Source organism: Vicia villosa, linkage group LG5, assembly GCF_029867415.1.
Source record: "Vicia villosa cultivar HV-30 ecotype Madison, WI linkage group LG5, Vvil1.0, whole genome shotgun sequence".
NCBI lineage: Eukaryota > Viridiplantae > Streptophyta > Magnoliopsida > Fabales > Fabaceae > Vicia > Vicia villosa.
In genome coordinates, this window is record NC_081184.1 from 28,901,218 (window position 1) to 28,915,524 (window position 14,307).

Consider the following 14,307-nt stretch of genomic DNA (forward strand, 5'->3'; position numbering starts at 1 on the left):
AGATGAACAAGTAAGTGACCCATAATGTCAAAAAATGATGAGGAAAATACATCTCCAATTGACACAAGATTATGGCAGTCTCATCTTCTAATTCAGCTAACTTTTTGAAATCAAGAACTTTATTACATATAGCATTGAAGAATAAGCAAAATCTCGTTATAGTTACTCTCATATTCTTTGGTAGGATCCCACATATAACAACTGGTAGAAGTTGTTGCATCAATACATGACAATCATGAAATTTAAAACCAATTAACTTGAGATTTTTCATTGATACAAGTTTCTTAATGTTTGATGAGTAACCTTCCGGAACTTTAATACCTTGCAAACACTCGCATAAAATTTTCTTTTCCTTTTTTAGATAGAGTGTGACATGCTGGAGGCAAATAAGTTCTTTTTCCTTTCTCAATTGGAGTCAAATGTTTTCGTATACCCATCGCCTCCATATCAAGACGAGAATTCTTACTATCTTTAGTCTTGTCTGGAATATTTAGAAGCGTGTTAATTAAACTATCACACACATTTTTCTCCACGTGCATCACATCAAGATAATGTCTAACATCAAGACTTAACCAATACGGAAGATCAAAGAAGATTGACCTCTTTTTCCATATATTTTTTGCAACTGCCCCTTTTTATCTCTTCCTGAAGACAACATTAATGTGTTTCTTCTGTTGATAAACTTCATCCCCGGTTAAAGGTTCAGGAGCCTTATCAAACTCTTGCTCTCCATTAAAAGCCTTCCGCAATCTACGATAAGGATGGCCGAGTTTTAGAAATTTTCGATGCCCAAAGTAAACGATCTTTTTTCCAAACTTAAGTTGGTGATAACAAGTATTATCTTCACAAATAAGACAACTCAAGTTGGTGATAACAAGTATTATCTTCACAAATAAGACACACTTGATGTCCTTTGACACTATATCCATCCAAGTTACCGTAAGCAGGAAAGTCGTTGATTGTGCAAAATAACATTGAACGCATCTTAAACTTTTCCCCAGAATATGTGTCATCAACTTCAACGCCTTCATTCCACAAGAGTCGTAAATCATCAATTAATGGATTTAGATAAACATTTATGTCGTTACCAGGTTGTCGTGGTCTAGAAATCATCATACTTAACAGTATATACTTGCGCTTCATGCACAACCAAGGAGATAAGTTTTAAATAATGAGAAGAACAGGCCACAAAGATTGATTAGTGCTCAAATTACCAAAGGGGTTCATTCCATCGGTGGCAAGCTCAAGCCTAAGGTTTCTTGGTTCAACTCCAAAATCCGGAAATAACGAATCAATTTTCTTCCATTGCAACGAATCAGCTACATGGTGAATGTTTCCATTACAAGTCCTTTCATCTACATGTCATCTAAGATTCTTTGCGTCATTCGGATTAGAAAAAAGTCTCTTAAATCTTGAAATTATTGGCAAGTACCATAACACTTTAGCAGGAGGATGCTTCCTACTAACATTGTCATAGTCATTATCATCACCTTTGTTGGCCTTCAGCTTGTAACGCGACATACCATATTTCGGACATTGATACAAGTCTTCATACTCTTTACTATATAATATGTAATCATTAAGGAAAACATGTATTTTGATATACTCTAGACCCATTGGACACAATATCTTCTTGGCCTCATAACAACGATCAGACAAATTGTTATCTTCTGGTAACATTTGTTTTAGCAATTCAAGTAATTTCGTGAAACTTTTATCTAACCATCCATTTTTTGCATTCAGATTAAACAACTTTAACACCGCCAACAATCGTGTAAAATTTATGCATCCCTTATATAAAGGGGTGTCTTTATCACTACATAAGGTATCATAAATATGAGCATTCTTAAAAGAAAATTCCCCAATATCACGGAACATATCCTCTAGTTGATCCTCCATATATTCATCCATCCACTCTTTGACTTTGTGGCGCCCGACTTCCTCTTTATCCACCTCACTATGCCACATCCTTATTATATAATTTTGACATATACCATCACAACAAAGGTGCTGGAATATTTTGTTCTTTGTATATTTTGTTCTTTGTACCCTTATTGATATTCGTGCAAACAACAAAAGGACAATAAAAGATACCATTATTGTCCGGAAGATGTTTATCAGTGTATTCAAGGAATTCAAGAACTCCATTCTCATAAATCGGACATAATCTATCGACTTTCATTCAACTACGATCCATAACAACTTCTAAAATTTATTATACACGTATAATAATGTGAATGAAACAACCAAATCTAAACCTAAAACATATGAAAAATGCACTCTCATACTGACTTGACCATTTACACAAAGAAAAAAAGGAATGAAGATGTTGAAGAGTACCGTACTTTGAAGCTGAAGAATCTTATGCACGTAAGGAATGAAGATGTTGTAGAGTACCGTACTTCAAAGCTGAAGAATCAAATGAACGAAGAGGGTGAAGATTTGAGCATATACAACATAAACCAAGAAAAAACTAATGAAGATGTTGAAGAGTATCGTACTGGAAAGCTGAAGAAACAAATGAACGAAGAGGGTGAAGATTTGAGCTACAAATGAATGGATACGAAGAGGGTAAACATTACGCCACCTCTGTCGTCTCTGATTCGCTTGTTCGCCTAGGGCGTCTTATGAAAGAAATATGAAATAATTTTTTTAATTTATCAATAAACCCTTTAATCGCGGTTGGACAAACCAACTGTAGTGGAAACTTAAGTCCTCTAGCAATGGTTGGTGTATAAACTGTTTTTAAATCATTTACAATTTATTTTTTAAACAATGGAGATAGGTGACACACACTTAGGGCATGTTTGTTTCAGCTTTAAAAAAATAGATTTTTTTGTATTTTTTAAAATAGATTTTCCAAAACCGGTTTTTCAAAATATTACAATTTTTTTTAAATTCGATTTTTCTAAGATGAAACACTAATTTGGACATGTTATAACATAAACATACATTATTGAAGACCAAAACTTAGTCAAAATCGCAATTTTTTTAAAAAGTTGTATTTCAAAAATGATTTTTATGAAAGTCTATTTGAAATAGCTTCAAAATTAAGTGATTTTTTGAAATTTTGATATCTAATTTTTTTTCTTCCATAAATAGATGAAATACCAAATATCGCATTTTAAGAATAACTATTTAAACTAAATTTTTATTTGAAACTTTTATAAAAAGTTTCTTTGTAATAAAAATTTTCACAAAATTTTGTAACACTATAAAAATCATTTTAAAAAAAACCAAAACAAACGGGCCCTTAATGTACTCGGAAAAATGGAAAAAAATGTAATAGCTGAGAATCGAAGTGTGCTACACATTATTTTTTACTATGGTGTTTAAATTCAACCGTCATTAAATTAGTGTTTATAAATCAAGCAACTCACTGAAACTCATTGAATACATTGTAAATACAACGTTGTTGTTTACGCGTTTTATAATAGTGTTAGTTATAGACTCTCTGGAAACAAACAACATAAGATACATAAAGTGATAAAGGACAAGAAAAGTTACACAATGCATTAACTCAATTTAATTTAGTCACTAATATAATCTAATTGTAAATTTATGTACCATAATTCACGTTATGGATTATAAAACAAATTTGCATCTGACATTAGTACTACATGTTAGTATTTGGACAAATCAAAGAAAATGAAAGTTAACAAAAAGATATGAGACTATGCTTTGTTTTCTTTTAAAAAGAATAAATTTACAAATTGAAATCAAACTACCTCTATATGAAACCCAATAAATTGTATTGTTCATCGTGTTTCTAACTAACTACAACATTTCTTGCAATTGATGGAATAAAAAAAATCAATACTATTTAAACTAAATATTTATAGTGGTGCAAGAATTGCGCATCTAGGAAAACCAGTATCAAGTTTTACCTAAGGGTGTGTATGGTTGGTTATTTTCAAAAACCAAACCATAACCATTTTAAAAGTTTGGATTTATAACCATATCAAAAATTGGTTATAAAATCGGTTATAAATTTGGTTATGATTACATAACCGGTTTTTTAAAAAACAAATCCAATTTTGAAAAAAAAATTCCGAATTTTTTTTTCAAAAAATTTATTTATTTTGAGAATTAAAATATTTGGATTTGGATAGTAACCGGATTATAACCGAGTCCAAAATAATTTAACCGGTTAATAACCATTTAATTATATCTGGATTATATGAATGGATAACCAAACCATTAATAACTAAACCGGTTAATAACCATTCAATTATATCCGGATATTTAAAAGTGGTTTAGGTTTGATTATAGATTTGGACATCACAACCGGATATTTTGCACACACTACTAGAAATACACATATTACCTGCGGAATTTCCTGCGGAAAATATTCCGCAGGTTTACCTGCGGATTTTCCTGGGACTTTGTTAAATAAACTAAATTTTCCTGCGGATATGGAATTGGCAGAAAATTCTGCAGGAATACCTGCGGATTTTTCTGCGGTTTATATATTTCAAACGGAAAACGAAACTATAAAGCAAAATCCGCAGGTAAATTCGCAGGAAAGTTTCCTGCGAATTTTCCTGCGGATATCTATTTTAATAAAACCAAACTACTATACAAAATCCGCAGGTAATTCCGCAGGAAAGTTTCCTGCGGATTTTGCTGCAAATTTAACTATTTTCTATAGTAATTTTTGTCTAATTTTTTTTTAAAATTAATTATTATATTTAATGATTAATTATTTAATATTATTATATTAATTAATGTTTTAATGTGAATTGTGTTATTTTTAAATTTTCATCTTAATTTTTTAATGAAATAAAGGTATAAAAAATTTGAAAAAATAAAATTAATAAAAGGTAGTAAAAATTCTGAGAATGAGTATCGAAGATTTTTTATAATAACCAATTTTTTTAAAAAATTACATAAGTAATTCATATTTCAAATTTATTATCTCAATAATCACGTTTGGCCATTCTATATTACGCCTCCTATTTTTTTTAAAATTTTCAATAATCCGTGGATTTACTGTTTCTTACGGATTTACCTGCGAATTTACCTGTAGATCGGACATTAAAATATTTTACTACAGGTAACTGAATTTTTTTTAAAAAGTAGGTGGCGTCATATGAAATGGCGACTACGTGAAAAACACCCACAAACATGGTTGACGATTTCTCAATGCATCCCATATATCTTTTAGACACCACGCAAAATTTCATTTATGCCCCCAGCTTCCGTAAATGCATCTCCAAAAGCACCCTTTAAAAAAAATCTTCGGGGGTATCAATTAAAAAAATTAAATATATTTTGGTTAAGAATTCTAATATATATATATATATATATATATATATATATATATATATATATATATATATATATATATATATATATATATATATATATATAAGAAAATTGATTTAAATATTTTCTAAAAATAATAGTATTTTTTTAAAATTAATATAATTCTTCGATTTGTATTATAATAAGAGGTATGAAAAATAAAATTAAAAAAAAGGCATAATGAAATTTTGAGTTAAATGGTTATGCACAATATATCATTTAGCCATGTCATATAAAAAAAATTAAAAATTATAGTTTGATTTAGCATGATACATATTTGTGATTGATTGACATTGTCAGTCATTTTTCTCTAAAATTTAAAAGAAAAATTTGATAAAATTACTACATAAAAATCGAACTTACTCTCTATCTCATATTGGACCAACACTAAAAACAAATAAACAAATGTAAGATTAATTATCATTATTTTACTACAAATTAAAATTATATTTAATTTAAATTTAATAGACAATTATTTGTATAAATTACACATATAAACTACCACCTTTTTTTTTTTTTACAAAATAAACTACCACCTATTTAAACACTTTATATATATATATATATATATATATATATATATATATATATATATATATATATATATATATATATATATATATATATATATATATATATATATATATATATATATATATATATATATATATATATATATATATATTGAGTTTAAAGGTAGTGCACTGACAGTGTAAACAAACTTTACACATACATCCAATCAAAATCATTACACTTGTCATGTCATATTAGTTTTTTTAAATTAAAATTATGTTTTAATTGGATACATGGTTGTGATTGGTTGACAGTGTAAATATATTTTACACTGTCAGTGCATATTCCTATTTCTCATATATATATATATATATATATATTATAAATTATTTGGTTATTAATATTATTATTAATATTATTAATAATATGTTACATTAGTTTTTTTTTTTAAAACAAAAGGTTATATATAAATAAATTATAATATATTTTCTACATATTGTTTATGGGTTTAGTCTTGTATACTGTATCTCACCATGCTAACTTCTGAAAATGACTTCTTCCCTCCATAAGCACTTACGCTTTTTCATTCTAAAAAACACTTATTTTTAAAAGTCATTCTCTCTACTCTCCTGATCATCATGAAACAATGCTACCAAATAATCAATCAATTGATTCACTCCCAAAGAATGATTCACTCCCAATGATAAGGAATTACCGGCGAAAAATATGGATGACGGGGTGACGGGATTCTGGCTGAGGGACGTTTCCGACGGCACGTTAAGTTTGTGGAGCCGCGGAAGTCGAGATTGAGAGGTGCGGCAGAGCTATGAAGTAATTGTGGAGGTCGCGGTGGAGTTTCAAGGTTGTTCTCGCGTTTTTGTCGACAAATTCGGTGAGACAAGTATTCTGCGTTTTTGGTTTTCTCTTTTTCTCTTCTGTTCAATTCTTGGTCGCTTAATCGTAGTTGTGTTATCATTGATGATTGTTGCTCAGTTCTTGCTATCGAATGCTTTCAAAGTGAAGAGTTTTTCATCTTACACACATGGTGTTTGATGAAAAGTCTCAACCAAGCTCTTAGTCTTAGCATGTATTAGTATAAAATAAATTACTTGGTTTGCTTAATTGGTTTATTTATTTGGTTGTTTGTTTTGAATGACATCAATTTGTTCTCAGTAGGAAGTTAATTTGAACTGATTTTATGTCAGAAGTAGCTGTTATGAAAATATTAGGATCAAATTAGGGGCTTATGTTTATTTTGTTGACTTAAATTTGTGTTGGTTTTATATTGATTTTGCACTTAAATTATTTGAATGATTGTTGTCTGATTTGAGATTATGGACTGTGGTTTTAAAATGCGGCCGCGATTACATTGGGGCTACAACACTTGATGAATATAGGAAGTATGTTGAAAAGGATGCAGCATTTGAAAGGAGGTTTCAACAGGTTTACATGGCTGAACCTAGTGTGTCCGACACTGTTAGTATACTTAGTGGATTGAAAGAGAGATATGAGGGCCATCATGGTGTAAGAATTCAAGACCGTGCTATTGTTGTTGCAGCTCAGTTGTCTAGTCGGTACATAACTGGTATGCTCTTGCACTCTATTAATATTTGATTACTTATGTATTGGATGGGCATGATTTTGGTTGTGGCTTTGCTAACATGGTATACGTTTGTGTTTTGTATTTGTTAAGGCCAGAAGTGGTGCATACAGGAGGTTGCCATTGTAAGAGTGTAAGGTGAAAAGTGATTGCTCCTTCCAGTGTGGTCTTATGGGACTGCAACTGCTCAAACTGCTACATGAGAGCTAATACTCACTTTATTGTACCTTCTGACAAATTTGAGCTTTTGGGAGATTCTGCAGAGTTTCTTACAACTTACACGATTGGCACTCACACAGCAAAGCACACATTCTGTAAAATATGTGGTATAACTTCATTCTATTATCCACGCTCAAACCCAGATGGTGTTGCTGTTACATTCAGATGTGTTGACCCCATCAAGAGATATTTGTTGCTACTAGTTTATAAATTTGTTTGTTTATGCTAGAGGTATGCCTCAAGATAATCCACATCAAGAGTGTTTAGATTGCTTATTTCCACACTTTGAAGAAGGATTGTTGTTTAAGACTGTAGAGATTTATAAGATAAAAAAGTTATTGGATTACCACGATGAAATAGATCTACTAAATATAGGTCTTACCACACAACTGATGTAAATCATGATTTATGTAGTTAATCATATTGCGGTGTTACAAGTAGGTATCACATCGATGGAGAATGACTACCTTTGATGCAAGTTTTTGGATAGGCTGGGATTTAATACTCTATCTCTTCACCGCAATAATGCTTCTCCGATGTACGTTTTTTTATCATTGTTCTTTACAAATATTGATCATTCTTGATGATTCTTGATACATCAACGGTATGTGTAGTGATCTTTTTTACTATCTATGAAAATTGATTAGTGTTCATTGTAAATATAACAATGGATTGGATTTAACACCCTCTAAGGTTATTCAAAATCTATGATTTCTCAAACAATTCTACAGGCCACCATACAATGTAAGAAACTCTACTTATATTTTTCATGACAAGGTTGTTCAACCTGATACTTTGTCTTGGGTGAGTAGTAATAATAATAATATCTGATACTGTTTTAATAATCATAGTAATGAATCATTGATTGTGTTTCATTTTAATTTCATTAAGGTAAAGTTTTCTTCTACTAGTTGGACACATGATAGTAAAGGTTTCTTTTACAGCGCTATCCGGCTCCAACAATCAAGTGAGTCATTTCTATCAAATTCTTGCTGCAAATTTAGTTCCTGGTCTGATGAACCAACTCATGTTTCAAGGTAAGAATCATTCATTAAATAATGCGTGAGAAATAATGATGCCATGTTGTTTACATTTCAGAAGTGATATTTTAAGTTGCAACTCTTTTATTTACTACTCTTGTCATGTGCACTTATTATAATGCGTGAGAAATAATGATGCCATGTTGTTTGTAGACGTACACGGCCACCCCTAACAAAGCGCTTTGTGACGTCATTCTTCTTTCTTGGATTAACTGGGTAAGATTCTTGATATAGTCAGATATTCCCTAGTTTTATTATGTTTAGATTAAATGCAATTTTATTGATGCATCGGTATTTGGCTTCATTATTTGTGTTCAGGATATTTAGAAATCATCTTTTGTTTCTTATTGGTTTAAGCTATACTACTCCAACTTATGTTGCTGCAATTCAGCCAGCTACTCCAGTCTTTACATTTGTGTTGGCTATAATGATGGGGTTAGTTTCTCTCCTTTCAATTTTTCTGTGTTCATTTTGTGAATGCATTTTTTGTGTATGAAACAAAACAACAACCCACGCTAATATTTTACGAAAGTATGCATATTATTTATATTCAGATACACCAGGACATTTTATAATGTGTACCTTAATAAACTCATTCATGCAGTACAGAAAGAGTAAACTTGCTAAGGTAAACACTAGATATTTGTATCGATTGAGTTCAATTTAGCATCAAATCGAAATACAAATCACATTAATAGTAAGATACAGATAACTATGGTGCAGAATACTAAGGAAATAAATTTCTATCTTTCATGCATTATCACGAGCTTGCTCTTTGTAATACTATTTTGTGGGCGTTGACAGTTGATATTTGTGTTCAGCAATGGACGACGCTCTCTTGTTGGAGATCTTTTTGGCCTTCTCTCAGCCATGTCATATGGTCTATTTACCAGTTAGACAATGTCTTAGCTCTCTCATTCTACATTTTCTTGTTTCTTGATGATTTTGATGAATAATAACAGCTTCAACATTAATGCCACAGTTCTCCTAAAAAAGTTTTCTGGTGAAGAAGGTGAACGCGTTGACGTGCAAAAGCTGTTTGGATATATTGGATTGTTTACACTTGTAGCACTATGGTGGATTAGTAAGTTTTTTTCCGCTCAGTTTGGCCGTTGTCGGCCTTAGGAATTGAACCGAAGTTTGCAATTCCCAAGTCTGCCAAAATGGATGAAGTGGTTCTTGCAAATGGATCTGTTGGAAGTGTTCTCTCAGACTACTTCTGGTATTTGATATAAATTTGATTAATTTATGCGCGCGTGCACATCAACAGAGTTATGCAAATTCTTACATTAGATTTTATTCGATTTACAATCCAGGGCACTCTGTGTTGTATTGACAACTCCCCTCGTGGCCACTTTGGGCATGTCACTCACTATTCCTCTTGCTATGTTGGCTGATATGGTAATCCACGGTCGGCATTATTCAGCATTATACATTCTTGGCTCAGTTCAGGTATGGTTTATGTTTGTAGCGTAATGTATATATGTAACACTGACACTTTAGATTGAAAACATGTTTGATGTCTACCGCAATACAAACACATGTGCTTACTTTCATTCACTTTCATGTTCTTAAATTATCACCGGTGTTTATGTGTCTGTGTCGTGTCCATTGTATTGATCTTATTCAACATTTTTGTTGATATAGAGGTGTTTGCAGGTTTTGTGATAGCTAATCTTTCAGATTGGATGACAAAGAGGTTGGGATTATAGCACATGATGTTTTGTTGATTAGTTTGGAGACAACACTTATTCTTTTTTTGGTTGATTTATCCTTCCACTTCTCTGAATTTCACTTGTGAACAGTATAAAAATGTTCCTTGAACAAATAGCAATTGTAGTTATTTGAATATTTATATGTTTTATCCATTATGTATAGAATTGATTAACTAACTAGTTGATTCATTATAGAATTACTGCGGCCTTGATGGGCTTGAAACAAATGTAGCCAATCTTGAGCAGCTAATATTATTATTTTTTTAACTTGTTGACAAATGAATAGTAATGTGACTATGTAAGTATTTGGGACTAACTTTGTAGCAGATTTTATAGTAATTTGTTCTATAATTTGTATTATAATTCAAAATATTTTAAATTATAATTTTATTTTTATATTATGATTACATAGTCACATTATAAAAATATTTTAGATTTTTATCATGTTTCAAAAGTTTATAATTTTTTTTAATTTGAGATAGAAATTACCTGCGGATTTTAGTTTGCTGCGGATTTACCTGCGGAATTTTCCTGCGGATTTACTTGCGGAATTTTCCTGCGGAATTACCTGCGGAACTTGCTGCCGAAAATATTACCCACGAAGGTTTTAGCTGGGGACGTAAAACCGCAGGAAAATCCGCAGGAAATGTGTTTCCTGCGAAAATGTGGCTAAAATCTGCAGGTAAATCCGCAGGAAATTTGAGTATTTCTAGTAGTGACACCCCTAATTTTACCTATTTATCATTTCATACAAACAAAATCAAGAAGTAAAATTGTGACAAAAAAAACATTCAAGCAATATGTTTATCTTAAGAATCTCATTCTTCAAAATATGAACTCATTCTCCTTGTGACATTTACTCTTTATATGATATTAGGTCTACATAGGATATTTTCAACAAGAATGAGAGCAATTCCATGGGTCGTGATGTTCGAGGTATGCTCCGATTCCTTCAAATTCGTGTTATAAATTATGTATGTTTTATCATAATCGGTACAATTTTACTTACTAACAGATGACACAAATTTTACTAAAATATTATATTGTGTTGCAGATATTTCCGAATAATATTAAAGGACGAATCGGAAGCATAGCCACATTGGTGACCTGATTTGATGCATGACTATGCTCCTATTATGTTTACAATTTCTCGTGAGTTGGAGCTCATGTGCTAAATATATTATTTTTCAGATTTATTTATTTAAAAGAGTAATGATAAGTATTAGGGTCTGTTTGGTAAAAATAACGGTTGACTGATAAGCTAGCTGATAGCTTATAGCTTATGACTGATGGCTGATGACTGACGACTTATAGCTTATAGCAGATGGTTGAGACTGATAGCTTATAAGCTCATTGAAGTGTTTGGTAAAATTAGCGGTTTAATTAACTTATAAATGTAAAATGACATAAAAGATATTTAATATATAATTATTTTATTTTAAATTAAAATAAATTATAAGGGTTAAAAATGAATTTAATTGAAATAATAAGGATAAAAAAGGAAGAAAAAATAATAAGCTATAAGACATAAGCTAAAACGTTATTTAAAATAGCGTCTGGAAAATAAGCTATAAGCTAGTAAAATAAGCTATAAGCTCGTGATGAAAAGACCGTTACCAAACGGGTCTAAATTATCATATGAACTTATAAGACATAAGACATAAGCTATAAGCTCGAAAATATGTCTTACCAAACAGAGGCTTAGTATAAGATAATCATTTTTCCATTTTATTTCAAGAAACTTATATGTTTACTTTGTAATTATAATTTAATTATAATTAAATATTCTGATCTTATTTTTAAGAGAAAATTTATTTTTTAAATTTATTGAATAATCAATGTATTTTGACTATATGATGGATCATATTCATTGATTATTTAATGAATTTAAAAAATTAACTTTCTCTTATAAATAAAACATGAGGAAATATTAATTAAAATTTTCTATTGTCAATGGAATATAATGGGGGTAGCCCAAGGGGGTACTATCGCGTCGAACTAGATAGACTTTGGTGCGACTGCGGAAAGTTCCAAGCATTTTGTATGCCTTGCTCTCATGTCATAGCAGCATGTGCACATTCTCGCCTGAATCCTAGAAGACATATATCCCCCGTGTACAATGTCAAAAACATATTAATTGTGTACATCAATATGTTTTCGGTGGTGGCAAAGGAGGATTATTGGCCTGTTTATCAAGGGGATATTGTTTGGCACAATGACCAGATGAGAAGGAAGGAAAAAGGCCGCCCTAACAACACCTGTATTCAAACCGAAATGGATACGACAAATATAATGATTCGATTATGCAATACATGTCGTGAAACCGGCCACAATCGAATAAATTGTTTCAATATCGGGTCTAGCTCTGCAACATAATTTTTTCTGTCAATTTAAATATGCATTTTATGTTTATTGTAATGAAGCAATTTCAATTTCAGTTTCAATTAGACTTTCATTTCATATTCCACTAATCATTCAGATACAACTTTCTTAATGCAACCATACAAACAACAACAACAAGAAGGAAAAAAAAATTAAACAACTGAATACATCATAATAACTAAGAGATTACAACCATCAAGATAATTTCAGCTGGTCCAAACATCATCATAAGAACGTCATAGTCGTTTTCACGGGTTTCCATGCGCCAGACAGTGTGGCACCTCCTATAACACCCCTTTTCTAACCTCAAATAAATAAATATTTATAGAGTATTAACATGCATATAATAAAAGGGCGTCACATGTCGTTTTCACCGCAATGAAAACCCATAACAATTATGCAAACATGCACTGATCATTCCATAACATAATTTGAATCTTCATGTTTTCATAAATATGCATATCGCATGCGGAATAAAAGTAACTTACGAAGTTTCAATGAATATATTCCATGCTATATTCATCTACCAAATCATATAACATAATCAATCCAGAATATATATATGTCATATGAATTCAACATTTGGCTACATAGTCATCCACATTATATCCAAAATATCAAGTCAAATACCATAAAGACAACATTATCCAAACTTTAAAACATGAGTTCAAATAAAACCCCCTAATGTTACATGACCAAAGCATTTGACTCACTACCTAATCAAAACGATAAACCAAAAGCTCCTCGGCTAAATCCTCGGACAAGCTCACAACTCGTCGAAACCTGAACGATGTCACAATGAACATCGTTCAAACAGAGGGGGTGATAATTCACATCATAATGAATATATACAATATGTACAATGAATATATCATACAATAATATTATCACATCCTCACATTTCATAATTGAATAAGTTCCACAATTATTACACAAAGCGCAATTTCCAATCATCACAAAAATAATTCACATCAATTCAAGTAATCACATAACACATGCAATGAATGTGACTCAATGCATGTGGTACCATGTGAGTATTAAGCTCAACGCTTCCGATTATAAACCAGAGCCACGCTTTCGATCAGGATAAGATCAAAGCTCTCAAAATTATGAACCTTTTAGTTCACCGCTTCCGAACCACAAAGGAATAAAGCCACGCCTATGTTTCCACACAAGGATCAAATTCACCCGCTTATGTTTCCACACAAGAATCAAAGCCACCATGAATGCATGTACAATTATCACAAGATATATGCAATTAAGATTATCCATACAATCTTAACATACCACATACCATAATAATTCACACATTAAATTATCCATCAATTGTAAAAAATACATCAAGTAATCATTCACAACGAATGCATCCAAATAACCTACGTTCATTCACACAATTTCACGAATATCATATCACATACATATCAACAAATGTCATCCACAATTCATCGATTCATAACTCACATATACATAATTACATGTTATTCAGACAACAACATCATAATTAATTCATCAAGTGCTAACTGTTCCATTC